This window comes from Corvus moneduloides, chromosome 20 (genome assembly GCF_009650955.1).
Source record: "Corvus moneduloides isolate bCorMon1 chromosome 20, bCorMon1.pri, whole genome shotgun sequence".
NCBI lineage: Eukaryota > Metazoa > Chordata > Aves > Passeriformes > Corvidae > Corvus > Corvus moneduloides.
The window spans coordinates 7,147,696-7,174,164 of record NC_045495.1 but is presented as its reverse complement, the minus strand read 5'-3'; the positions used below and the strand labels follow the sequence as shown (position 1 = coordinate 7,174,164).

The 26,469-nt window shown below is 47.7% G+C and overlaps 1 protein-coding gene across 3 annotated transcripts in view; it reads left to right on the top strand.

The window, feature by feature from the left end:
- CAMKK1 (calcium/calmodulin dependent protein kinase kinase 1) overlaps positions 1-26,469 on the top strand; it is a 95,795-nt gene that overhangs the window by 1,905 nt on the left and 67,421 nt on the right. Inside the window, exon 1 of one of the 3 annotated variants that reach the window (XM_032129748.1) lies at positions 6,366-8,111. The exons of 1 other annotated variant lie outside the window; for it this stretch is intronic. The gene's annotated coding sequence lies outside the window, so the exon portion shown is untranslated. Of the gene's footprint in view, positions 1-6,365; positions 8,112-16,814; positions 16,913-26,469 lie in introns of those variants that run through there. One more of the 3 variants, XM_032129747.1, reaches the window with a different exon arrangement.

The following is a 26,469-nucleotide window of genomic DNA, read 5'->3' as shown; positions in this document are numbered from 1 at the left end:
CACTGTGCTTCAGCCAAGGCTCTGCTTGTGGAGTACAGCATCTCTTTTTGCTGATATTTGTCCCCTGAAGTTACTGAAGGATGTACTAACCCTGTATTTGTGCCACTTTCTCATGAACTGTGGAAACAACAGTTCTGTTTGAAAGCCACGTCTTCTGTTCAGTGTCAATGCTGACCTTAGAAGAGCCTTTATAGGGTCATTGCTACCTAGGGACAGGGAAAGGAGAAACTTCATTTGTAAGAGGCTTCAGGAAAAGGCTGAGGTTGCTGCATGGCTTCTAGCAGGGTGGTTTGGATCTCCAGAGGAGGTATCTGCCTGGCTGAGGGGCAGAGAGGATAAATCCAGGCACACCAAGCTAGTGGAGAAGGGATGTGTTGGTGAAGAGCTCGGTGTGAGGATTTTGTCAGTGCTGGAGCTGTGGAAGGCAATTTGGTAGGATCTGAAATCAATATGTGCAATTAGCCTGCCTTGGGAAGATGCCTGGAGAGAGGATACCCTTTAGTGCCCTAAAGCACAGGTGGATGATGGGCAGGTGCAGTGTCGATGGGTCCGTTCAGCTGCTCAAAGCCCTGACAAATGCTGGGTGTAGGGGGAGGCAGGGTCTGCCTACGTGGGAGATCTCCCTTGGCTCCAGGGCCCTGTGGGGATGCTGAGTTAAGCAACACAAGTGGGTGAAAGGTGGGAGGGAAATGGTTTGTGTGAACTCAGCAGCAGAGCCCAGCTTTGGGCAGCTGTAGTAGGAGCTCTCCTGAGTGGGAAGGAGGATGGGGAAGCAGGGCTTTTGGGTGGGTTTTTACCTCTAGCTTCTCTTGCACAGCCTCTGGCAGATGCTTTCTGCTACTCAGCCCTGCCACTGCTGCAGCTTGGCAGGTGGAGAGGGAGGCTCAGGAAGCTGAGCCATCCATTTGCTGAGAAGGAGCAAGGAAGCAAGGTACCCCTTCATCTTTGGGATGAAAGCAAGGCCTGAGCAATCAGTGTAAAAGCCAAGTACAAAGTTGGTATGAGATAAAATGTTATTGGCTTGTGTCTTAAACTGTAGCAAAGCAGACCCCTCTGAGAACAACCTTGTGAAAGTTCTTCTTCTTAGGTGTTTGTCTTCATGGTTACACCTCTGATTTTCAGTTGTTTTGGGGGTTTTTTTTGGGGGGGGGGGGGTTGTTTGGTTGGTTGGGTTTTTGGGGTTTTTTTTTGGGGGGGGTGGGATGTCACTTGCTTTAAGAAGCAAACATCCAACATGGAGGAGGGTGACCCAGTCGCCAAAAATATGTGGTTGAAAAAGGAATGTGTGTGGCTGGCTGTGGGAATGATTGAAGTGTGCAAAGCAATTGTTGACATAATGCAGTCATTGAGGCAGGTTTGAAGATTGGTTAGAGATGCCTGTGAAGGATAAAGTATCAGGTACAGCCAGTGAATGAATGGTACCAAAAAATGTCATGTGGTCAAGCATGTTGTTTTAATTGAGTGCTTAAGCTTAGCATGGTTGGAGAAAAGTGACTGAAACCTTCTAAAGAGAACAGATCCTAATAACTGATAAATTGGAGAAGGATACTAATCTGAAAGATGATGGTGGGAAGGAGCGACAGTGATTTTCATCCATGTGTGGGAGGGTGGCTGCTGATCTGTGGTGGTGGGTGAGGTGTGAGTACGTGTGTTCCAGCTCTTCAGAAACAGGGATGTTTCTCAGGCTTGTGTACTTGGCCACAGGTGGTGACTTTATGGATTGAGTCCATAATCACAGAAAAACATTTTATAGACTTTGTCATTAATGCTGAGGTGCAGTCAAGGATGGCAGAACTTGCAGTTCTAACTTGCTTAGGAATTTGCAGACTGCATTTCTTGTTCACTTTTTCTACTGGTTTAAGTTTTTAGAAAGATTTTCCCGTTCCATTGCAGTCTTCAGTTTTATTATATATTTTATATATTCATACCTATTTTATATATTAGATATTCAGTTTGTTTTATACTTTTGGCACAAGTGATATGGATAGAAACAGAGGGAGAAGCACAAATGTCATATCTGTCAAGTACCTGACACTGGAGAAATTTTGTTTGTTATTTTCAGGTGCTGGTGTCCCTGGATGGGGAAGTTCTCCTGAAAGCCAAAACCCTTTTGAGGACACAGCTTCTCGGTGGGCTGAGGCTGGCAGCTCAAAGGAAGGGCTGTCCCATGGCAGCTGGTATCCCACAAAGCTGCTGGTTTAGGGAGTGAACCTGGCTGAGTATGAACCCTTGTGTTTCATTTCTTGATGGCACCCTGTGCATGAGCTGAGTCATGCTTTGTGCATAAGGTGTGGTTTGTTGAGGACTTGTTTCTTTTGGGTTGCTGCCCTGGGCAGGCATTATTTTTGGGTGAGTACCGCTGAAATAGTTGCCGTTCTTTTTGCTAGAATGCGTGTGGGATTAATTTAGGCTGCTTGTGTCTGGGGTGATTTCAGTATTTCTGCAGAGTGGTGGCTGTGAAATGTGATGAATTCGTCAGTATTGTTCAGAGAGTTGATGCTGAAGTTGTTAGCTAGTTAACAGTGGCTGCTCTAATTATTCTGACGTGAGTGTAAACAGCAAGGCTGTGATGTGCTGGAGCAGCACTTGAATATGTGTCTTTCTGAGATGCAGACATGCTCCTCCTTTTCCCTGTCCTGTGCTGTAGTCTCTGCAGAGCAGCTGTGTGTGTGCCTTGGACAAGCAAGAAAGCCATGGAAGTCCAGCTTTCCTTTCTGCTGGTACTGGTGCTGAGCGGCAACTGCATCCCTGAGGGCGGTGGAGCCAAATTTATGGCCTCTTTTTTTTGCTGCCTTCTGCAATTCTCTGTCTCCAGTAGTTTCCACTCACACCAGTATAAGTGAGGACTATGTCCCATCCTTTTTAGAGCTGGTATGCAGAGCAGAGATGGGGCAGAGGGGTTTGTAATAAGCACAGAGCTCTGTGCCAGGGTGGAAGAGAACAGATCCCTGAAGGCTGCAGTTCCTGTGCAATATCCCATGAATATTTTAGGGGTGTGCTGATTGTTTTTCTCAGCCAAGTGACACTGTGATTTTGTGACCTTCTGAGGACAGAGCATTAATGACACATTTTGGATGTATGTTAAGTCTCTGTTCCCATGAGGAAACTTCAGGGCAAGACTGTCTGCACAGCTGTGCAGGTAACATTTTCTTCAACTTCAGAGGAAAAAAGTCTTAACTGGCATTCTCACTTGACAGAGATTCTGGTATGGCTGTTGAACTCTAAGCGTAGAAGCAAGTCCTACAGACCCATGAGGCTTTCAACTGGAGAAGAAATTTGATATGTAGGATGTTAAATTAAGACAAGACTCATTCAGTTGTTTCCTCTGGCTACAGATTCCCTTGGTAAACTGGAACTCCAGTTCACAGATGGACCCAAAAACTGAGTTCTTAGCATGGGTGTTAAACTAGGGGCTCCATTATGGTGTGAAAAGGAGGAATAAAGTGCTGAGGAAACCGAGGCTAAATAACACCTTCTGAGGATGTGTTAGTGTTGTGTTTGTGACTGATTGGGACTGAGGTGAGAGTGTTAAAATCAGTGGTACCAAGAGGCATGAGATGATCCTACCCTGGTGACCTGGACTGCAGTACCCTGTGTGTGACAGTTCAGTGCTGTGCTGGAGCAGTGCTCCCAGTCAGGTGCTGCTGTTCTCCTCCTGGTGTTCCTCAGCTGTGCCTCTGCTGCAGAGATTGGTCACAATTTTGTCTTGCAGTCTTGTGAGTGCAGCAGAGCTCGCACCACCCACTCTGTAGTTTGTCTTGGTTTTGCTTTGCTTTGGGAGAGTGTATTTATTAACTCAAAGACTATTTTGCTGTCATAGGAGACTTTATCGGGGGTGTCTGTCTCTTCTTCCCCTCTCCCGCTCTAGGCAGTAGTTCAGATTTCCATTCTATAGAACAGAAGCGAGTCCTAAACCCCCCAAAAGAGCTGGTGAGGATGGATTTGCTGTACACAAATAACATGGGCACAGCCCTCTGAAGCCCACAGTTGGAGGCTGTCACATCCACAGTAGATAAAGCTGAAGGAATTGCGTGGCAGTAGGAAAAAAAAACGAGCCAGCACAGCTTTGCAGAGTACTGTGTGCATGTGTGTACCTACCTGAGGCTGGCTCTAATTATCACAGCTCCCACGCTGTCCTGCTGTTGCATCCAGCTCTGTCAAAGTTACTCTCAACTATCTCCTGCCTTTGTGCTTCCTCACCATGGTACTGGCAACACGCAGGCATTGCCAGAGCTTTTCTGCTGCCCCTGGACCTCCTCATGTGCTGGATGCAGCTGGTGCCCTTAGTCTGCTCTGCTGCTCTAATTCTCAGAGAGAATTTGGGATGTTCAAAGGGACCCTGCCTAGAAGAGGGTCTGTAGCTGTTGCTTCATGCTGGGTATCTGCTACCAGATCTTCCCTCTCCCTCATTCCAGCCCAGCCCATGGAGCCTTGACTGTTTGCAGACAAGAAGCTGGAAGATGTGTGAGCTGCCTCCTCATTAGGAGCCTGGCATGAATGTGATCTGGGGATGAGCCACAGCTCCATTGGGGAAGGAGGCTTCCTTCCTGCAGCGTGTGAGAAGTGATTGATGGTAGCATGAAAGAAAAAGGAGGGATTTTCCTCTCAATGAGTGGAGTGTTGCCTTGGAAAAATGTATTCTGCTGCTTCAGAGCTTCCTCCCCTGTCTTTTGTCAGTGCTTACAGATCAGTGTGGAGAAACTGGGAGGGAAGGAGAGAGAACTGGGTTTGGATACTGGTGATATATAGAAGGTGGTAACCCTGTGCCAAAGAAATCAAGGTACTTGAAAGGCAGTAGGACCTGGTGCAGTGTTCCTATGACAAACTATTACAGTACACATGTGGAAGCCGACCACCTAAATGACTCAAGTCTTAATTTTGACACTTCCTAACACCTGGTTTTAGAAATGCTGTTTGGGTAGTGCTGTTCTGGGATATTATTTGTGCTGGAACCAAGGGTTTGGGTTTGCTTGCTAATGGTGTGCCTGCTTCAAGTGGCAGTATGAGGACAGGAAATTCATCTGCTGACCTCTCACTGATGAGGTGCTTTGATGCTGAAATCTGGATTGACCTTTCTGTAGCTGTCAGGCAGCTTGACTGACAAAGTTCAGTGATGTCTGAGGCGAGCAGGCACGGTGTAAAACAGACCTGAGATGAGTCTTTTGGCCCTTCTGTGTCAGCACCTCATCCCCAGGCTGAGAGATGGGGCTGGAAAAGTGAAAGATGTCCAAGTGTAGATTGTTAGGCCAATCCTTGCTGAGTGCAGGGGGAACAGAAACGTGTCCTCTCAGGGCTGGGGTATGGGGTTACTGCATGAGCAGGGTGTGATTTGTTATAACAGGGAGAACAAGGTCCTCTGGCTCAGCTTGTCCTATGGTAGTGGGCATGAATTTCAGTGTTCTTAGCTGTTTTATTAATGTGCACTTCCAGGTTAGAGAGATCAGGCATCTCTTCCAGGGTGCTTCCACACTCTGACCAGGCTTCTGCTTTGTCCTTTCTCATGCAGTTTGATGTGAGCAGTGCTTGTAATTTGCCTTGATGAATAGTGAAAAGGCATGCTTTATTCATAGCAATTGCTTGGAGTCCATTCCTTAATGCTGGGTAGATTGATTTAAGTCTGAATGCAGAATGGAACTGGTATTTTTGGTTAATTTTCGGAGTTTGCTGTTTCCAAGGAGCTGAAAAGTGTCTCTGCTCTACCTGAATGTCACTGGATCTGTCTTCCATGCAGAATGATTATCACAGATGCAAGAGGGCAATATGAGATAGTTCCCACAGGTGGGACAGGTTCTTCTGTGGCACATCCTCTCAGCCACCCAAAGGAATAAAAGAGCAAAACCAATACAGCTTTCCTTGTGTTCATCCAAACATCTGCTTGCTTGCCTCATTGTTTATGGTGTTAAGAGCATAAACTTCACAGCAGGGACCAGCATTTTCTCTGTGCAGCATCAGGCCCAGGTGATAGCAGTGTCTGAAGTGCCACAGTAATGGAAAATAAGCCTCCAGATCTGAATAAAAAAATGGCAGATGCTCTGGGGATGCTCAGAGCATTTTGTTATCTAAAGAGAAGTCTTTTTGACTCCAAAAGCAGCATGTTGCTGGGCTGCCTTTGGTTCTGTGCCTGCCCAGTATCCCAGGGGAAGCCTCCTCCCCTCATCCCCAGGGCAATCCCTGGCCCTCACTGCCCTCCCTTACTTGCTCATGCCATGGCTGCAATGCCAAGGGATTTTCAAGGTTTTGCTGTGAGCTGGATAAAACCACCTGGATTCACTGAGGGTGTTTTGTGGTTACTGCAAAGTGCTGAGAGTCTCATTCCACTAAGGTCTTGTGGAGGAAATGAGACCCAGAGTCTTTAATATTCCATGCTCTTTAGGTATGAGTAAATTTTTCCTTGCCCTGAAACCTTCTCCTGCTGTGAAATCCATTCCAATCTCTTTGTCTAAGACAATCAATCTCCTTCCTTTCCTCTCTCCTCCCATGCCCCAGCTTTTATTAACCTAGAAATGTGCTGACACTTCACCATCAAACTGGTTAGGGAGCTCTGCAGAGTATTTTTGCAAGTTGTCAGCATAGCTGCCTGCAAAAGAGGGGGAAGATGGCTCAGAGTTGCTCATCTTCTGGGGAATTTGGTTTTCCTAGCTGATGGCTTTCTTTAAAAGTGTCTGACAGCCCCGTCCATGTCCTCGTCTCTACCCGTTCCCCTCAAAAGGAAGGGCATCATTGTGTTTTAGTACATTTATTTTGGCAATGCTCCCTCCTGTATCACATCCCTGTCCCACCATGCACATGTACTGACTTGAGCCTCTCTGGAGCTGTCCCTTCCACTGTCATGTCCTGTGCAGTTCCCGTTCTACTTTCTTGGCGAGGAGCCCATGCCTCACGCTGAACCCCTTCCTGCTCCACTTCCCAGGAGGCTGAGCTATCCAACAGAGGAGTTGTTTAGTTCCTATGTGGAATTGCTGCAGTAACCTGAATTGGTGGCAGGTGTGGCTCCTCAGGGGCCTGAGTGAAGCCCCTGTGTTTTCCCAGAGCAGGTCCAGCTGACTGCATTATTTGGGATGGACTGAGCTGAAGCTTATTTGGACCTCACAGTTGATACCTTAAAGCAAAGTCATCCCAGCCACTCTTTATTTGCTGCCATTGAGAAACACCAGAAACATTTCCAGCAGCAACTTGGCTGTTCCAAAGTCCTTGACCTCCTCTGAACTGCTCTGTGGCCCTGGTATCTCCCAGGCTGAGCAGTGCTGGTAGTTGGAAAGTTTGAGCCAAATAACATCAGCTCTCCTGATGTCTTCCAGCCTAACAGTACCTGGCTCTTCCTGCCCTGCACAGCCCCATCCCCTGGCTAGACAGTCCTGTGGAGATTCACCAGAGCCAAAGGATTTGTGGGGATCTGCTGAGTAGCTCCTGGAGGCTAGCAGGAAGCCAAGAGCTGGAACACAGGCCGGTGAGCTGGAGGGGGGTGGGAAAGCCTGTCCAGAAGGGACTCTGAAGGACCTCTGTTAAGTCTGAACAGCCACAGCATCACACAGTTGGGAACCCGACTGCAAAACGTGGAGCCTTAAAGGATGTGACTGGGAAAGGAACAAAACACCCTCTGTCGTGCCCCTGGGCTCTATGGCCTTGGGAATCCACATCCTCCTTTCCTTGTTCCTGTGCACAGCTGGGAACACTGTTGGATGTCACTGGGACCAGCTGAAGCCAGTCAAGGACTAAGTGTGAACCAGCAAACTCTCAGAAGCAAAGGAGTTACTTTACTTTGGAAGCTGCAATGGAAACACCTCCTAGGCATTGGGGAGGGTGGTGCTGCTGCTGATGAAAGCAGATTCCTGACATGAATACCAGATGGAATGCAGCTGCTGCTTCATGTGAGAAGCTGGAAGCCTTTGGGTTCCCCATACCTCTCACAGGTGCTGGGAAGCAGCTGCTCCTTCCATAGTGCCAGGCAGGTCCTACATCCAGCTCTGCAGTGTGTTAAACCAAACATGCTCTGGTGATTGGGCTGGGCAGAGTCTCCTGTCAAATTAATTTGTTCTGGCTACAATTTTGTCTGCTTGGAAACTTGTCATTTTCTAGCCTTTCAAGACCACCTCCCAGAGAGCATGGGAATTGTAAGTATTTAGACATATAATAAGAATGATGTAATTAAAATCCTTAATTTTATTTTTCTTCTTTGAGTGTAATTCCTTTGATTTAAAGGGTGGTAGTAGCTAATTGGATTCTGGGCCAGACTTGCACAGGCAGCCAGGGGGAAGGGACTGCAAATGAGTCTAGCCAGGAAATTGCACATTTAAATATAGTTCTTGGTAGGGTCAGCAAAACACCCAAGGGACAAATTAAGAGTAAAATTTCTGCTGTAATGTGTTCATTTAGCTGCAGACATCATCTTAAGAAAAACAAGGAAGCTTGGGAGTGAGAGGAGCAAATATCAGGATAGATGTCCCATCTGCAGTGTTCTGCTGCAAGTCTCTCATAGGCAAGTGCATCCTTCTCCTGGCTCTGGGCTATCTGGTACATTGGCTGATCCCAAGAACAAACCACTGAAGGGATTTTGGGGTTTGTGGGTGTTAGTGGCTTCACTGGAGGATGGAAATCCATAGTTCACATAATGCTGTGGGGCTGCTACTGCTGTTACCAGCTTTGGCACAGATCACCTGGATCACACTGTTCATCAGGTGGAAGGGAGATGGGACCAGCCACCACCCATTGCATTGTTTGGGTTAATGGGGGACAGCTTTCCCTGTGAGGCTGCCGCCTTCTTCCCAAGTGGGCGGCTGGGATGGTGCATCCCACTCCCATGGGTACTGACCAGTTTCTCTGGACTGGCATTCAGGAGTGTGACTGGAGTCTGTGGCAGGAGGTGGATTCAGCCTGGAAAAAAAAGAATTCAGGGAATCGAAGCACTGGGTTTGTCCCTTTGGAAATCTGCAGCCTTGTGTTTTTCCTGTTGGGACCTGTGACCCTTTCACAGATGGACAAGGTCATTGTCCCTGCTGGGGACCTGTGTGAGGAGTAAGCAGTCAAAGCCCGGGATGCAGGACATGGAGCACATCTGGAGTAACCCCTGGCTGAAAGCCAGCACTGCTCTCAAGTTTGACTAACAACATGAATTTTTTAGCCCTGCTTATCTCTTGATTTAGGCATAGCTCAGCCCATGTGCAGCAGAGCTCACCTACTCCTTGGTGGCACTTAGGGAACAGTCTGAGTTAGTCCTTGGCAAGTGTAATTTCCCCTTAAGGCTGATGTAAAGAAATGTTGCTGGTGATGGGAGATGCAGAAGAGCAGCTAGTTTTATGTTTCCCAGGACCTCAGACCCAGCTCTTGGTGCTCCCTCTTTCATTTTGACTGTGTCCCCAGGGGAAGGCCAGTGCTTAGGGAGGGAGGCAGAGCTTGTTGGGAATGAAGCCTGATCCCACACCCCTCCCCTCTCTGAAAGACTGCAGACCTGTTCACTCGAACTGATAAGATTCCACAAAAGCTGGGGATCATCCCACCTCTCCTGCAGTGTATCAGCTGGAGGGAGAGCTGCCTGGCCACTGGTCTGCAGGTGTGACCACTTGCATTGTGCATCACTTGTTTTGTATATTCTAATTAATTATTATTAATTATTTTCTCTTATTTTTCTATCCTATTAAACTGTTTTTAACTCACAAATTTTACGTTCTTTTCCCCTCAGTTCTCTCCCCCATTCCTGGAGAGGGGTCTGTGAGCAAGCAGCTGTGTGGTGTTTACCTGCCTGCCAAGCTAAACTACAACTTTTAAGCTCTATTTTTAAAGCCTGCTTTGATTCTAAGCTCTTTGAGCCAAAGCTTGCCTTTCTTACAGCATTAAGCACAGTGGGGCAGTGAGCTCTCTATTAATTGATGCTGTTGCCAGGCTATTGAAAAGTTGTAATAACGTGGCCAAATTTTTAAGTGTGGTCTGGGCTTTCCGCCTGGATGTCAAAAAGGGAAAGCTAATTACAGTGTGAACCAGGGAGAACAGGCTGGCTGGAAGGAAATGTCATTAAGGTTCTCCTCAGGTGCCAGGTCAGCCCATGTCAAATCACAGCTGCCTCAAACTCTAAATTTCTTCCTCCTTCAGTTAAACTGCTACCAAGTGATTTCTTGCAAGTGTAACCACCTTTTATAACAAGAGAATGAAAACTGGCTCTTTTCTTTACATACAAACAATAGAGGCTGGGCTGGGACTGCAGAAGCAAATAGAGGAGGGCAGTTTCTTCCCTGGCCCTGTAGCACTGTGCAGAGTGCCTGTGTTGGCTCCTGCTGACCCCAGGTTGTGGTCATGGGGCAGTGGGTGTGTGTGTGGTTTATCCTCTCTGACACCATGTGGAATTGGTGCTGGGATGCCTGAACTCCCCTGTTTGCCTGGCAGGTGTGGCACAAATAGTGCTTTCTGCACAGGGTTTGTCATGCTGCGGAGCTCAATTCCCTACAGTGTTGTGGAGACTGAAAGAATAGCTTCAAATTGGTTGTAGACTAATTCAGAGATGTTCTGTCAAGGCTCCCTGAGTGACTGCTTGAAGCCAGGAGGTGCTGTCAGGAGGCCAAATGCTAAACTTTTCATCATTATCATAACTATTTTTAAGCTCTTAGTTTCTGCAGCAGCACTCCTCCCAACATCCACTGCTGGCCGCTGTTAGAGACAGAAATCAGGGCAGGGTGGATACATGGCTTGACTCAGTATGGCTTTTCCTATAAATGGTCTGCTGGCTTGTTTTCTAGAAGCTCTTGACCTACATCTCAAACTTGGGGCTGGTTCAGGAAGGAACAGCAGTCACAGTTCCATAATGCACATGTGGGGAGAGTTTCATCTCTTGCAGCTCCCTCTCGGCATGGAAGGTCTTGGTGTCAGCCAGGACCAGGTAGGACTAGAACCGTGTAAATCAGTGCTTTCTGTAAAAAAATTAATTTATTTAATCTGTTTTCCTTCTGAAATGAGACCCTGTGTGAAAGACAAGCTGGATACCTGCTGTGCATCTCTGTCTGTCAGTCCCATCTCTCCCTCTGCCATCCATCTGCTTCTGGAGCTTTCGTCCTCCTGTACTCAAGTGTCTTGCTGTGGTTAGGGCTGCAAGGATTTGTTACAAGTTTTCAAGGAAATAGATGTCCAGGTAGAGGGGGAAGATGTTATGGTAAGGGAAAAGTGAGGGGCTCCAGTCATTACTTCTGCTCGTACCAGGACAAGGTGGCTTATGCTGCTTCTCTTCACCTTCTCTCACCTTGATGGCTCTCTCCTGCCATCATTCTGGTGCCATTCTTTCCCTTTTCCTGCCCTTGATGCTTGGTCCTGGAGGATCCTTGTCCTGTGACCACTTCTGAGGCTGAGCAGGGACTGCTCTGATTCAGGGCTGGGCTGCTGGCCAAAATTTGGGTTATTTGGAGAAGCAATGGACAGTGATGGTGGGGTGTGTGAAGACCAAGCCTCAGAGCTACTGCGTGCTCTCCGTGGTGGAGCAGAGAGCTTGGGGGCACCTGGGAGGTCCAGAATACAGGTAGGTTGCCTGATCCCAAATTATACAGAAACCTGAACCCTAAGAGAGCTTAGAACCCTTCACTGCACTGCCAGCAGGGCTCACTCAGCTCACTCACGTGATGCCACATGGCCAAGCCATGGCTACACTAATTTAGTTGGTGTCACTTTTCATCCTCTAGGATGGCCCATCTGGGACTGCGGTCCTGAGGCTTTCTGAGACTGTTTTTCCCTTTAAAAGTTCACATGGGAGCTCCCACAGGATACAGAATTTGTAGTGCTCTCTTCAACACTTCATCATCTTCCTGCAGTGTTGAACCCTCTTGCACAGAGGGAGGAAGCTGCTGTGTTTTCAGGTCAGGGTGAACCAAAGAGTGCCAGATGAAGGCATAAATTTATCTCCCCGTCTTAGATCACAAACCATTGAAGCAGTTGGTGGGATGTTTGCATGTTGGTAAGGAGTGGGCAAATGCAGTCTGACTCGAGTGCTGGCTAATAAAGAGTCTAGTACAGAAAATAAGATCCTCAGAGGAGATTTAATAACTGGGGAGAATAATTGTAAAGTACTTCAGAATATTAACCAATGGCTGAATGCATCTAATTAGCTTAATGAAGCTGGGTGGTTGGGTTCTTTTTTAATCAAACAGATGGGCAAAACATTATGCACAAAAAATGAGATCTGAATACAATTAACGCATTTAATTAACAAATAAAAGAGAAAGGGTTTGTTTTTCAACTTGAGAAGTGAGCCCTTCTACTGCACCAAATACTCAAAAAGAGCCTCAAATGTCACGGTGTCTTGAAAGTCTTAGATAGTTATACTTATTATTTTCAATTACTTGGGTGTTTGAGATGGGGGGTCAGCCTGGGGCTGGCTGCACCTGCAGGCAGGTGAGCGGGTGCTGGAGGCAGCGATGCATCACCAACCCCACAGTGCTGCAGAGCCACGGAGCAATCCCTGGCTGCTGGTGTGGGCTGTCCCCAAGGGCAGGCTCAGAAGCAATAACACTGCTTAACCCTCTGCTCCAAAACCTTTTCCCTGCATGTTGGTGATCATCTCTGTTCTGCAGAAGGAGAAAGCCAGGACTCCCGAGTTAAGCAGGGTGTGAGGTCAAACGTATGGTGCTGGTCACGGTGTCCTCAGTGTTCAGGAGACCTGTGGAGCATTTCCCTGCTGGCCTGTGCTTGTGCCATCGTGTGTGCAATTGCTGCAGCCCCTGTGATGCTGCTGGCCCCAGTCAGGGACATCAGTTCCCACCGCTGGTTTCGCTGGCCTTGCTGCAGCGCAGGCTTCCGTCCCTGCTGGTGCCCAGTACAGACACAACTCCTCTGCTGTCTGTCTGGCCAGTTTTACTGGGCCACGGAGACCTGGTGCAAATCAATGCCTTCCCTCTCTGGCCAGGAGACTCCTCTCCATACAGGCCTTGAGTGCTTATGTAAGTGTGAAATACAGAGCTGTAATATCAGTCTTGCCAAGGCTGGGAGTGTTTGCTGCAGCCTAATAAGCTGAACAAGCCATTTTGATATTAAGCCTATAATAATAACACCTTGTAGCTAAAGAGTGTATTTTTCCCTATTGGTGGATTACTCAGCCCTTTTCTTTTGAGGCGGTGTTTAACAAAAGCAGAGACTTTCCCAGACTATGTTTAATTAAACACAGCTCGGAGATCTCTTAATTTCAGTGCTGTGATGATGTTGCTCTGCAGTCTCATCTCCAGGGCAGTTGGAAATGGAACTTGTGCTCTGCCAGTGCATGGGCTGGGCAGGACACTGTCCCCTTCCCAGAGGTACCTGCCCAGATGTGCCCAGTGGTGTGGGAATCACATTTGTACAGACCCACAGGCTCCAGCTGCTTTTGAAGCTGAGCAGGGGCTTGGTCTGAGCCATGTGGCCCATGCAAGTGGCAACTCAGCCACCATGCTTTACACTACAACTAAGATTTGGGGTCCTAATTTCTACTTGCTTCCTTTCTTGGTTGCTGATGTAGCTATGGGAGTATTTTGAGTGCAATGGCCTGGTTATCAACAATTACATACAAAGTGAAAGCTTTAATTTGAAGGCTCCTCATTTCTGCCTTAGGAGGTATCTCTGAGCAGATGGTGATGTGCTCTGGTTTTGCTTATTCTTGCAGATTATTTGCCAGATAATTTTTCTGAGTAATCCTTTGGCCCATAGACTGTTTATAAACCTGGAATCAGGTTTCGGGTAAAAACACTTGTGTTTGCAAATTTTAAAATCTGTTCCTGTGCTGGCTTGCTGATGTCACTGCGAGTGGGAGACTGTTCTCTGAGTGGCAAATGCCCTCTGCACCATGGGATGGGGCAGCTCCTAAGGCAGAACCTCCTTCCCAGTGACAGGATGGGAAGAAAAATGTTCGTGCCTCATTTGGGGCTTATTTTATTTTAAAGCATGATATGGCTGAAGTCCTAACCCCAGCATCAGTACTGTCATACTGAGCTCCCCTGAGGTCACATTGCTGTTTCAGGTGGCGTGGTAAGGAGGCACTTCTGCTGCCATGGAGTTTGTGTCTTGTGCAGGTGATGCTGCATAACCTGTGCAGAGCAGAAGTTGGGGGATATGCCTGTATATGGCTGGGCAGGACTGTATATGGACTGGTAGCAGTACTGGTGGGGGCTCTGCGGCCACTGGCACAGCTCCCCCTGAAAAGTGCTGAAAGGCTGTGGTGATATTATTGTTGTTGTTATTATTATTGCTATTATTATTACTGTTATTATCACTGTCACTATTATCATTGTTGTTGTTATTGTTTCCCCCTCATCTCTTACCACCTCTATCTTTTAAAAAAATCAGTCCCTTGGATGTCTCTGGAGAGCTGGCAGTGGTAACTGCCTGACTGATTTATTCTGGTGTTTTAACATTTACTGGATTTACATAACAGCCAAACAATCTGTTTCAGGAGTTTAATATAAACCCAGCTCTAGTGAGTCACATCCATGCTAGCAGTAATGCAAAGAGAGGCGGCTGGGGGAGTGAGGGGATGACTTTTTCTGGGTTTCTGCATGGGAATATCTGGCTGCCTGAAATATCTCTGACACCTCATAGCTGAGTGATGCTGCCAGTTCTCCTCTGCCATCGGGGATTTGTTCTCAAACTTTGAAAGAGCAGTGGGTGCATCACATCAGTGCTTCCATTGCGGCTCCCAGCTGAGTCTGGGGGCTTTTCCAGAGCTCCCCAGGCACTGCTGTGTGTCCCTGGTACTGCACAGCCCCACTGTGTGTAAAATACCTTTACACATATGTGCGTTCTTGAAGGAGGGAGTGTAGCTACGGGAGCAGCAAGATGAAGCCTGTAGAGATTTGCTGTTTGCCTTTTGAATTCAAAACCATGCAGCTTTTGTTTGTGCCAGACTTTGTGGGCCTGGTCCCCCAGACATGCAGATCAGAACAGCAGCAAGAGGGGTGTGGATGTGTGCCAGCATTTCCACCTGGGGTCTGGTGACCCACGTGCAGGTTCTGGGGACAGAGTTTGAGCCCAGCCAGGTGAGAGCTGGCCCTGTGCCCCTGGGCAGTCACAGCAAAATGTTGGAGCTGTTGGGGACTCTCTACCCGGGCAGAGCCAGGTGAGCAGGGCTTGTTCCTTGGGGACAGCAGGAGAGAGAGCCATCAGGAGAATTAACAGCAGGGGTTTCCCAAAGCAGGGTGTGTAACCTGTTGCCTCAGGTCCTGTCCAGGCCGTGTAACTTTGGGATTCCCTCAGTTCTCTCCTACAGTTGTATGAATGCAGCAAATCTCTGGAGCAGGTCTGCCATGGGCAGCCTGTCCCTTCCTGCTCCAGAGGCTCTGTCACCTGTGTACTGGTGGGGTTGGAATGTGGCTGAGGAAAGTGGGTCTCCAGCTTGAGTTGTCACTTTTGAAAATCCCAAGCAAGATCCAGCAGGGTTGGAACAGCCTGGTTTGTGTTGCTGCCTGTGATTGAGGTCGGCTGTTCAGCTAAGCAAGCGCTTCTCTTGCTGCAGCTTATTTGAATTCTTGTCTTCAGAATGGAAAATAAATGCTGGTTGATGAGATCTATTACAGCACTAATTTTAGAGCATGCCAAACAGTAGGAAATTGTTTTCAATCTTCACTCTCATTTCTCCTTTATTTCACCCTTCCATTTGTGAAAATTGCCTTTGTCATTCTTCTAAGTGCCCAGTGATGTCCCGCTCACTGATATCTTCAGACATTCTCCTTCCAGCCCCGTTTTCTGATATTTCTTTGTTCAGCCACTTGACATTGCTGTTAGAAGAGCTCTTTCCAGGGCACAGGCAGCAGAGCAGTGTTGGCACGATGCAGGCACTGAGTGCTCAGGCAGCTGGTGCGAGATGCCAGCAGAGCCCCCTGCGAGCTGGGGGAGCAGGGAAGGCAGCACCACAGTGGAATTTCTTATCCTTGAGTGCCCAGGGCTTTGTAAGTCTTTCCAGACCCACCCCAGCCTGCTTTCTCAATGAGCAAGAGGGAAAATATTAATTTCCCTCTGGTCTGCTGAAGAGTTTAGGAAGCAGTCCCAAAGCTTCAGTGTTTGTCCTTGGCACTAATGAAAACCTGAGCCATTGCTCAAGAGGGTGGAGCAGGCAGCAAGTTAGGAATCAAAATGCTTGATCAATGCTGGAAGGAACAGCGGTGCACAAAGTCTAGATTTTTAGGACATAATTCCTCTTCATAGGTGGAAAGTCTCACTGGTTTGAGAAGAGCCTGGATGCCTAACTGGTGGTCTGCTCTGCAGCCTTCAGGGTGACTGCAGACACTAGTCCCTCCCTTAGCCCTGCTCCTGGCTCGCAGTGCTTAGCAGAACCTGACTGAGCTCCAGATTAAAGCTGGTGGCACGAGTCCAGTGGTTTCACCCTGAGGACTTTTCCAAGGCTCTCTGGGATACATTTCATGGGTTTGGCAACCACGTGTCTCTGGCAGCAGCTGCTGTGCCCATCAGCTCAGAGACTTGGTGCCTGCCCTGGAGGGCTTTGAAAATCCTCTCTCTCCTGCCCCCGGCTCCCTCATCCCTCCTGTCCCCTCACCTTCCTCTCATCCCTTGGCTGGTAGCCGACAGTGGCCTTATCCCTCAAAAAGAGCTGTCTCTTGCCCTGGCTTCTCGTGCTGGAGAGGGGTAAAAAACTCCCTACTCCTACCAATTACCATTCCATGCCTTTCCTGGGTGCACTCCAAGCCCTGTGGCTGCTCGAGGTGTCAGTCCCCAGGAATTCAGCTGGCAAATGTCTTCATAGTTTGTCTTTGTGAACATGGCTGAGATAAACCCTTTACTGAACTAAATATGGTAACAGCTAATCCCTTGGAGACACTCACCTGGGCCCTGCACAGTGAAAAGAGGCTTTGCTGCTCTGATTAACAACACTGGCAAGAACATTAGCTCATGGCTCTTTTTGGAAATGAAAAGCACCTCTCCAGGGGAATTGAAGGGATTAGGTACCAGCTGGAATATTAAGGTAGGTTTTTTGCACCTTTCTGATAAATTTGTACCTTAAAAGCCTGGTCAGCCCTGGTGGGATGGGTGATTATGGCCGAGTGTCCCTTGGCTGTGGTGGAGAGGAGACTGAGGCCAGTGTGGGACCCAGGAGCTTCCCTGGGAGGACAGTGGTGGTGACAGCTCTTGGTCCTGACTGCCCGTGCTAGGGTGTCTTCAGGGCTTTGGGGCTCACTGTCAAATATTAAAACTGTCAGACTGACCAGCCCTCCACAAAGGGCTGAAGCTCATTTAAACCTTGCTAAGAGCTAAATGATACTGACCTTTTCCAGCCACTTAAAGCAAATGTTGAAGGCTGTGGAGAGCATTCCAGCTGTTTTGACAGCTCCGGTTTCCTTTTTTGGGGGAGATCTGCACTGATCTCTTTATTCTTATTTTTTAACACAACACTTTGTTTCAAAAACTTGAACTAGAAATTCCATCTACATTAAAAGCAAAGCTCCTGCACTTCAGTGAAAGTTGCTTGGACTGTGTTTTTGAGGTCAGGTTTTTCTCTTGGTGCCGGTTTCCATGAAGGGTGCATGGGCCAGCTCTGCCTGGCAGGAGTGTGGCCTGACCAGTGAGCATCACATGTGACACTTGCTGAAGAGAGCTGTAGACCGGCAGCCCAACTGACTGAATGGATTAAAACAGGTGTATAAACTTTGTCTGTAAAGTAAGGTAAGACTGAGAAAAGTTTAAACACTTGCATTAAATATATTTTGTTCAGAGCAAATTTGAATGCTCAAGCTACTTCCAAAATTCTGTTACCTTCCAACTTGTCTTTCTCCTACAGAATTTTCTATTTTAAGTAAGTAGCACAGAGTTAGCTCAGAAGGGAAAAGATACAAGTCACTGTTTAAAGTGTGCTTTATTGGTTAGATATTTATGGGAGATACTCAAGAAATGAGTAAACACTTGAAAGTATATGTATTATTTATTATTGTAGCTGATTAATTACCACTTGAAACCTTTTGGTTGGTGTTATGGCTCTCTACAGTCTTCACCAAGCAATAGTTCAGCAGAGTCTAACATGGCATTTGTCCCAGTTAAACCCTGCAGGAGATGCAAGTGCTGCAGTTGGTTTCTGGACAATGGGAGTTTGAGCAGTGGAAGGTGACAGTGTGGCACTTGGTGCAAGCACCAGGGGAAGTGAGAGAGATCTGCAAGTGGACAGGACCTGGGAGGTGCTTAGTGATGGCTCAGTCTTCCCAGCCCCAGCAAGAGAATTTGCTGGCCCCAGTTTGTGGTGAAGCAGCAAGGTGGGGTTAAGGTGTCTGACTCTGTCTGATGAAGCGATGACAGTCAGGAGTTTAAACTTGGCTCCCAAGCATTGGGCTGCCAGCAGGGCCTTCTGGAATGCTTGTTCACTGCTTCTACAGCAGTGATTTCTCCTCCAGGCTGGAATAGAGAAGTGCATGAAAAAACCAAGTGGCTCTTACCTGTCCCAGCCATGCAACTGCTTCTGAATCCACGGGCTCTCAGGGCACACTGCAGCAACCTGCTGGCTCCACGTGCTCCTTGGACCTGCTGTTAGATGTTGCTGTATGTGAGACCATGCACCAACATCTCTATTCCTGCCCAGGTTCCTGAGCTATGCCTGGAAAACCAATTCATGTGAAGCCCAGCTGTGAGCAAAGCACACATCCCATCCACCAGTGCTTCCTGAAGCAGTACATGTCCTTAAGCATTTGCTTAGCTTTAACAAGACTTAAGCATATGAAGCATGTGTTGAGATACTTACTTAGTTCTAATCTGCACATCTTGAAGAACAATACGATAAAATCACAGTGGAAGGGGTGGCAAGACTCCCTCTGCCTTCAGCAAAGTAGATGTCATGCTCAGTTGCAATGGGAGGAATCCCCTGTCCCTTGCTGTCACTGTTGAAACTGGAGGCCCTTGCCTCTGGCACTGGCCATCCCTGCAGGAATATGCTCATTTAAGCCCTCTACAAACAAAAGTTTGCAGAATGCTGCAATCAGAAAAGTTCCTCCATCAAATGACTCCTCTGTGGGAGAGGAGCGAGTGGGCCTGGAGAGGAATGGAAGAGTCATAAGAGAGATGTATGAAAATGCTTTTTATGGAATGAATAATTTTTGGTCTGGAGGCAGCAGCGTTCTATTTAATTCTAATCTGGCAATTTTTGGGGAGCGTGTGATTGACGCCCAACGAGGGGTGCAGGATGCTGTTCCTCAGCAGGCTGTCATTCCCCTGCTCCATTTACCTGTCAGCTCTCCTGTGGAGACTTCTCACTCTGCATGCCATTAACTCATTTCCCACAGGACATCCCTGCAGCCTCTCCTGGGAGCCAGTGGCACACGAGGAGGAGCCCATCCAGTTCTGGAGTTGTGCTGAGGCTCGTTTCTCTTGGCTGTACCTTTGGGGCACTGGTGAGCAGGAGCCTTCCTGCCCTAAGTCCATCTGTGGCTGTACCTGGCCTCCCCAGCCCTGAGCTGGATGATGCTCTGTCTGCTCCAGGCTCGCTCCTGCCAACACAATGTCCTTTTCCTTACTTTGCACGTGGTCATCCCTGGTTCCCCCCTGTCCCTGACATGGCTTCATCTCCCTGGGTAAGGACTGGCTCTTGCTGTACCTGGGCTGGAGCCCTGCCCTGCAGCAACGTGGGGGCCCTGCACAGCATTGCACCCAGACTCTGCTGGATCAGGAAAGGTGTTGCTGGCACTGGGGCTCTGTTTTCTCCCATACTGGTAGTCCTACCCTTATAAAAAGGGCCATTAAGAGTTTTGTTTTACTGCAGTATAAACTTCAGCCAACTCCTTCCTCTTGTCCTGTCCCCTTAATTAAGAGTGTGTATGTTAAATGATGTGAGCCTGAGCAGAGTCTCATTGCAAAGTAAACAGGACCGTGGGACTTAGGCGGGTCTTTTGTTACTGCTGTACAGGGCTTATGCTAATAACAGCTGCAGAGACTGAACCCAATCCCTCATGAGCTTTCCAAGAGTCTGATTAATCTGTTTACCAATGGATCTGGGTTTTTGTTTTGATCTTTTTCATAGGAGTTAAATATTTGTCCCTTTCAGAGTAGCTGTGGATCATATAAGCACAGCAGTATTGTTTTCCTAATTGGCTTCAGGTTTATCTCTATCTATTATGTTTAAGGGCTTACAAGATGCACCCGTCACCATGGCATCAAAATGCTTCCTATGCCAAAAATACTTGATAAAAACATACCTGTATGTGTGCACACACTTTTTTTGGTCTGTTGGGAAGTGCAAAGACATTCTGACGGAAGATCATGTTTTTGCATGATTGTATTCTCCAAATAGTCAACTTTGCAAATTGTGCTCTTCTGCCCATGCTGGCTCTGGTCCACGTGCCATTGGAGAGAGATGTCTTTCCAATGAGCTTTGGGCCAGCCCTTGTACAAGCAGAACTTTGCATTTATATTGTTGATGGTTCATACTGGGTGATGGCACTGATGCTGTACAAGGACAGGGTCAGTGACAGACTCAAACTTACTGTCTAAAAGTCAAGCTATAGCAAAGGGAGGAGAGAAGGGTGGGGAAGAGCACAAATCTTTAGCCAGACTAGTCTCCCCTGGGCAGACCACAAATGCTTGGGCCTGCTTTGACTTTCTGAAAAATACAGCAGCAGTATGGGGAAGCAGAACATTTAAAGTGAAGATGCAGATGTTGAAGGTAACAGGATTTAAAGACTGCGTGGCACAAAATACAAGAAATGTTCCAGTATTTTTAGCAGAAGCTTCTTCCTCTCTTGATTCTACCTTTACTTGAATGCACTCAGTGATTTCTTTTCATGTGTGAATGCTTGTAAAAATGGAGCTCCCTAAACAGAGGTGAAATGTTTATATGAGTTAATGACTTCAGAGAGCTCTGGTTGTTTAAAACAGAGTGGCAATGAAGTTGCCTTGGCTGCAGTCAGTGCTCCTCCATGGAGCAGATCCAGTGCCGGCAGTGGGACAGGATGGTGGTGGCTGCACACAGATCTCCCCTTGGGGAGCTTTCTCATTATGAACTTCACTAATGTGCTTATGGTGGGGTGGGAAGGAGCCTTCCCAGGGGCTGAGAAATCTGTGTGAAGTGTGTAACCTCTCTGGGATTTGTGCCGAGTGAAACCCTTAGCCTGAAATGGGGGGCTTTTAATTGATGGTCTTTATAAAGTGTTTTACCCTGAGTGTTTTTCTGCTGCTTCTTTGCTTCCCTCTGAATTGAGTGGCCAGGAAAGAGCTGTGGCGTTGTGTTGCTGGTTACCTCGGGGTCAGTCCTGCCTTGTCCATGGGCTGGATGCAAGCAGCTGAGGAAGGGTTTGCAGAGGTGAGACTGTCCTTAGGCCTCTGTAGAGAACCCCCAGAGAAAGGAAAACAGTAAGCTCCTTTCTACCTGCCTCTCTTTCTCCCCAAGGTACAGCTATTTGTCTGCTCAGAGGATCTGTCTGTCCTTGAATGCCTTTTTCACCAGTACCAGAGGCATAAGTTCAAAGTGCCATGGCACCATGCTGGTCTGCAGTCCTCCAGCAGCCAGCAAGCGATGCCCAGGGGAGCTGGAGGAGGCCAGTGAAGTCTTGCTGCCCCGTCAAGTGCTTGGGAGAGTGGCTGGACAGAGGCAGACACATGGAGCAGTTATCCCAGCAGGGAGCAGACAGATCTCATGATGCTATGAGCACAGCAGAGGAGCTGGTAATTTTATTTGGAAGGATGCCTTTAGCGTGAGAGAGAGGGGGATGCATTTGCCTCAGTGTGAAGTGGATTTGTGATGGAGCGGCTTCTCAAAGGCTGTCGGGTTTTCCTCCCTTCTGGAGACTTTGTTGGTGCATCCGACCCGATGGCCATGGAGAGCAGTGCATGAGGATGTGCTGGTGGGATCGTAGCTCTTCCCTTTATCCTGTGTGCACAAATGTCAGGGAAGGTGTGTGTGAGTGCATGTGCCATCCTGGGAGCAGCTGGGCTGTGGTCACAGCTGAGCTGTCAGTCTGAGGACCTCCATCCAAACCCTCTGGGGGTGAATGTCAACCCACCTACAACTTCAGAGGTGTTTGCTGTAATGGTGCTGAAAACCAGCTTATCCTGTGTCAGTCTTGTACCTGCACCTGCAGGCAGCTGTAAGGAGCCTTTGTGGAAGTTTTCAGCCTTTTCATCCTTCTCCATCAGTGCTGGCAGCTGCTGCTTTGTGGTAACATCAAAGTTTTTCTGGGCTGTGTAAGTCTCTTCATCCTCAGGCCAGCCTGTTGCGAGGGCGTTCTTCCATTCGGCTTCCAGAGGTGGGTTGTTTTCCCTTTTAGTAGATTATTTTGTGGTGAGCTTGGAAGTTCTTGGAGGGAAGTGGGATGTAGGAAGGTGGTCAGGAGCCATGGGCAGACATGGTCTGATGTTTCAGGCAAGGAAGATCACCAGCACAGCAGCTGTGGAGACAAGGCTGACTGTGTTTATGGGATTTAGTCCTGTTATTTGACCTCAGTTTGTGAGAGGTTGTGTTGTGGTCACTGGATTCAGTGCAAAGGGATGAAAAGTTTTCCTCAGTGCCAAAGGGAATAATGAAGGCAGAGGGGCCTTGGCTCCGTGGAGGAAGCAGGTGGGTGGTGGTTACTGTTTATATATAGTCCAGCAGAGGCAAATTGCAAATTCACACCCTGGTGAGAAATCTCTATTCTTTTACCCTTGTCTGTGTAAAGGCAGATGCTCACAGGGCTGGCCATTCAGGTGAAAACTCTGGCTGTGTTCTCCTGTGAGTCTGTTGAAAGATTCAGAAAACCTAAAGCTGTGGAAATGCAGTATCAAGACCCTGGTTGTAGTGCAATGCCAGTGGAATGGTACGGAACAACTTAAATTAGTCCTTTGAAGTTATTCCACTTACAAGTGTACTTTTTGTGCTGTGCTGATGGAACACAGAGAAATCAGCAGCCCTGCAGAAAGGCTATGCAGTGGGCTATAAAACAGACTGAACAGACTCATCATTTCAGGGGGTGCCCAGGCTGCCTTTTGGGTGCATCACTGCTGCTGTGCTTGGGGATGAGGTGTGAGGGGCCTTCAGAGGGCAGACCAGACCTGCTCACTGATTTTAGGAAATCCTCACCAGGATTTTCGGAAGAGGGCAGGGGAACATCAGCCACAGATCTCCTGTTGGATCTTAAGCTAGCATTTCAAAGGCATCAAGGTGTCTGTTGGGGTCTGTTAAGAAGGATTCATGGGGATTACATCTTCTCCCCAGCATTGTTTCCCTGCCTGTGAATGTATCCCACAGGGTGTTTGTGAAGATGAGCAAATTTGCTTTGCGAGGTGCTCATATTCCTCCAGAATAGATATTTAAGATATTAAGGGAGAGATATCTAAGCCCCATAAGTGGTTTAACTTAATGCTTTTGCAGCTTCATGTGAGAGCTTTTGGGAGAGTAACAGGAGGGCGTTGAAAGCGTTCAGCTGTGGTCCTGGCACTGCCTGCACAGAGCCCTGCTGGCATCCTGCTGCCAGGAGCAGGGCTTGTGTTTGCCTGTGCAGGGCTGCTGAGCTGCACCACTGGCTGGTGCCAGTACACTTTAACTCAGGAGCTGAGGCTAGAGGCATCTCCAAAGATGACTTTCAGAGCACTGTATATGCAGACTCGCCATGTGATTTTGCTCTGCTGGTTCAGCACAGGGTTTCCTGGCGGTGCTCTGTCTATCATAGCGTGACAAGATCAGCTGCAATTACCCTGGTGTTGGAAACAAGAGCTTCTTCCTGGCCTTGGAGTGCTGCTGCATTAATGTATGAAATGGATAAATGATTTAGGTAATGCAGTGACTTGGATGTGGTCATGGATTGAATAAGATTTCCAGAGCCAATGTGCTTACTCATCAGATGACTCATGTCTTAGTCACTTTTAGAATAAGTGAGTCTCTTTGGGTGCTTCCAGAATGGGATGGGTGGAGATGAGCTGAAAATTTCCACCCCTTCCTTTGATAATTTTTTTAATAGCATCTAGAACATGATGGAATGGTTTATCAGACAGGAGAGGAAACAGCTCTGTCTTGCATATGCAGTGTATCCCAGGAGATTTGCCTGAATTCCACAGCAATGCGAGGCTTTAATTTTGCTGTTTGCTTACTGGTCAGGCAGAGTGATCTCAGGCTTTAGATTAGACTTCTCAAGCTTTGTTCTCAGCCTACTCTAGTGAGTCCCTTTTGTGGGTAGGTGCAAGTCTGAGCCTATTCTCAAACTCCTTGTAGCGGGTTGAGTTCGCAACCGGGCAGAAACACCAATTAAATGTAGTGGTTTTGATTCAAAATATCCATTATTTACTTTTCTTCTGTGAGATAAGAATTAGGAGAAAAGCAAAGCAGGCACAAACCTTAAACAGTTGCAGTACAATGAAAGAGCTTTATTACTAACAGAATTAAAAGTAAAGAGAAAACAACAAAACAAAATTAAATTCCCCCCCCCCCCCCCCTCTTTCCAGCACTTCTCTCCTTTTATCCAGCTCACACAAGGGATAACAGAACATGGGATGTTAGTCAGTGTTGCAGTTCTTGAAAAGTCTTTCTCTTATGCTTAAGGAAGAAAAGGTTTTCCTTCAGTTGCACGTGGTTCCCAAACTGCCACCAACAGCACACCCGCCCGGAAACAAACAGTCTGCTGTGTGTAGAACATCTCTCCCATGAAGAATTTCACAGTTCTTTCATACTACAAAACATGGGCCATCACATGGGGTTATTCATCTTTTTAAGGATAAGTTATTTTGGCCTGCACACAGAGGCTTTTCTTCGCCACAAGTCTCTAACAGCCTCTCACTACTTCTATATAGCCTGGCATAGGCATTCTTCACAATCTTCACAGGCACACGAGGATACTCCATTCCCCCATGTTCTTTCATTGGATTAAAGAGACAAACAGTTTGTGGTATTACGGTTTCTTACCACGGCATGCAAGAAGGTTTCTTTTAAGCTGCGCGCCAGAATTGCGGCACCGCCCTCTTTTCTCCCGTCGCCATTTCCAGCTCCGTCCCCCGTGACTCACTTCTCTTTCTCTCTGACTCTGAAACCGCCATGTTGAAGGGTGTTCTTGTTCGGGCTTGACGGTGGGGAAAGCCTCGCTCCCTCTGTGCTGCTGGCTGCACGGTGTCCTCTTCAGTTCAGCACGAAGTGTGCTGGCTGCAGACAGGAGGCTCTGCTGGCTCCCGTTGACTCCGCCGGCTCCGCATGGAGAGGAGAGGGACCCGCCTGTCCCCAGAAGCTGCGCTGGATGGGTTTAGCTGTGAGCAGTCCATGGCTGGTTTTAGCTGCCTGCGGCTCTGGGACAGTCCCCCCCAGCGACCCAGGGTCCGTGCCGTGGTGCTGAGAAAGGGGGAAAGGGGCAGTGGCCCCGGCCCGGCCCAGCGGGGCCGGGAGGCTCGGAGCCCCCCCACCTTCCAGCAGGCGAGCTCCGACCAAAAAGGGGAGTCCCGCCTTTCTGTGCGGTTTAAATATGTAAATTGTGAGAAGCGTAATTGGTCTTAAAGACTGTCCATCAACTCAGGGTCAACCCAACACACTCCTGTGCCACCAGCAGTGAGTAAAAGCACCCTCAGATGGAAGCTGTCCCCGTGACACAGTCAACATTGCTGAGCAAATAAAACCCTGTTCTCAACTTTTATTTATATGTAATTATATTTTTTCTATTATCAAAATATTGATGAAATTGAGTTATGATTGTTCAGAAGCATGCACATGTATAAGCAAGGGAATAGCATATATGAGAGCCTAGGGAAATTCCTCTGTAATCCATTCTAAGCTTTCTATAGCAAGTAAACCTATTGGGTTTTTCTTCTTCTTTCTAATCTTGCATCTCTCTGATCTCACAGTCATCCTGCAACAAGCACAATGATCAGGAATTGGATCAATTCCTGATCTAATTCCTGATTAATGTAGGTTCCTGGTGGATCAGTTGAGCTCAGTGGCACAGTGTGATCTCTGCATCGTACTCGACCCATGTGGCTGGGCTGCAGCCTAAGTGGGAGAGTCATGAAGGGAGTAACATGGGGTTTTGCTACTGGCTGAGGCATAGGCTTTGCTAAGCTGGATGTGGCTAAACTCACTGCTTCAAATGTTGAAAGTGGGAGTGCACTGACTGTCAGGATCAGGTCTGAAAGCATGAGCCCAGTTTTGGGTTGTGTCAGGAATGATGATGTAGTGTTGTTACAAAAACCATGCTGGTGTTAGATCTACTCTTTAAAAGGTGTGTTCATTATAGGAAGAGTACAAAGGCACATGAAATAGGCAGAGGTTGGCAGTCAGAAATTTGGGATTCTCTCACTGACCATTAAGGTGGTGTCTGGGTGACCCTGAGCAGCAGTGTCTCTTCCTAACTCCTCTGTGTAACTGTGGTTTTGGCCCTTGGTGAGTTGGCACTGTCTGTAAAACACAGGTCACAGCAGGTGACAGGCACTAGAGAAATCTATTAGGCAAGATTTTCAAAAACAGGTGAAGAATTGGGTTTTATTTTTAAACAGAACTGGTGAAAGGAAGGCTAAAAATAGTTCTCCTATGGGTGTCTTTTGTCAGGTAATAGAGAATAATTCACAGGCTTGTAGGTTTTCAGTTTTCTGTAGTTGTCT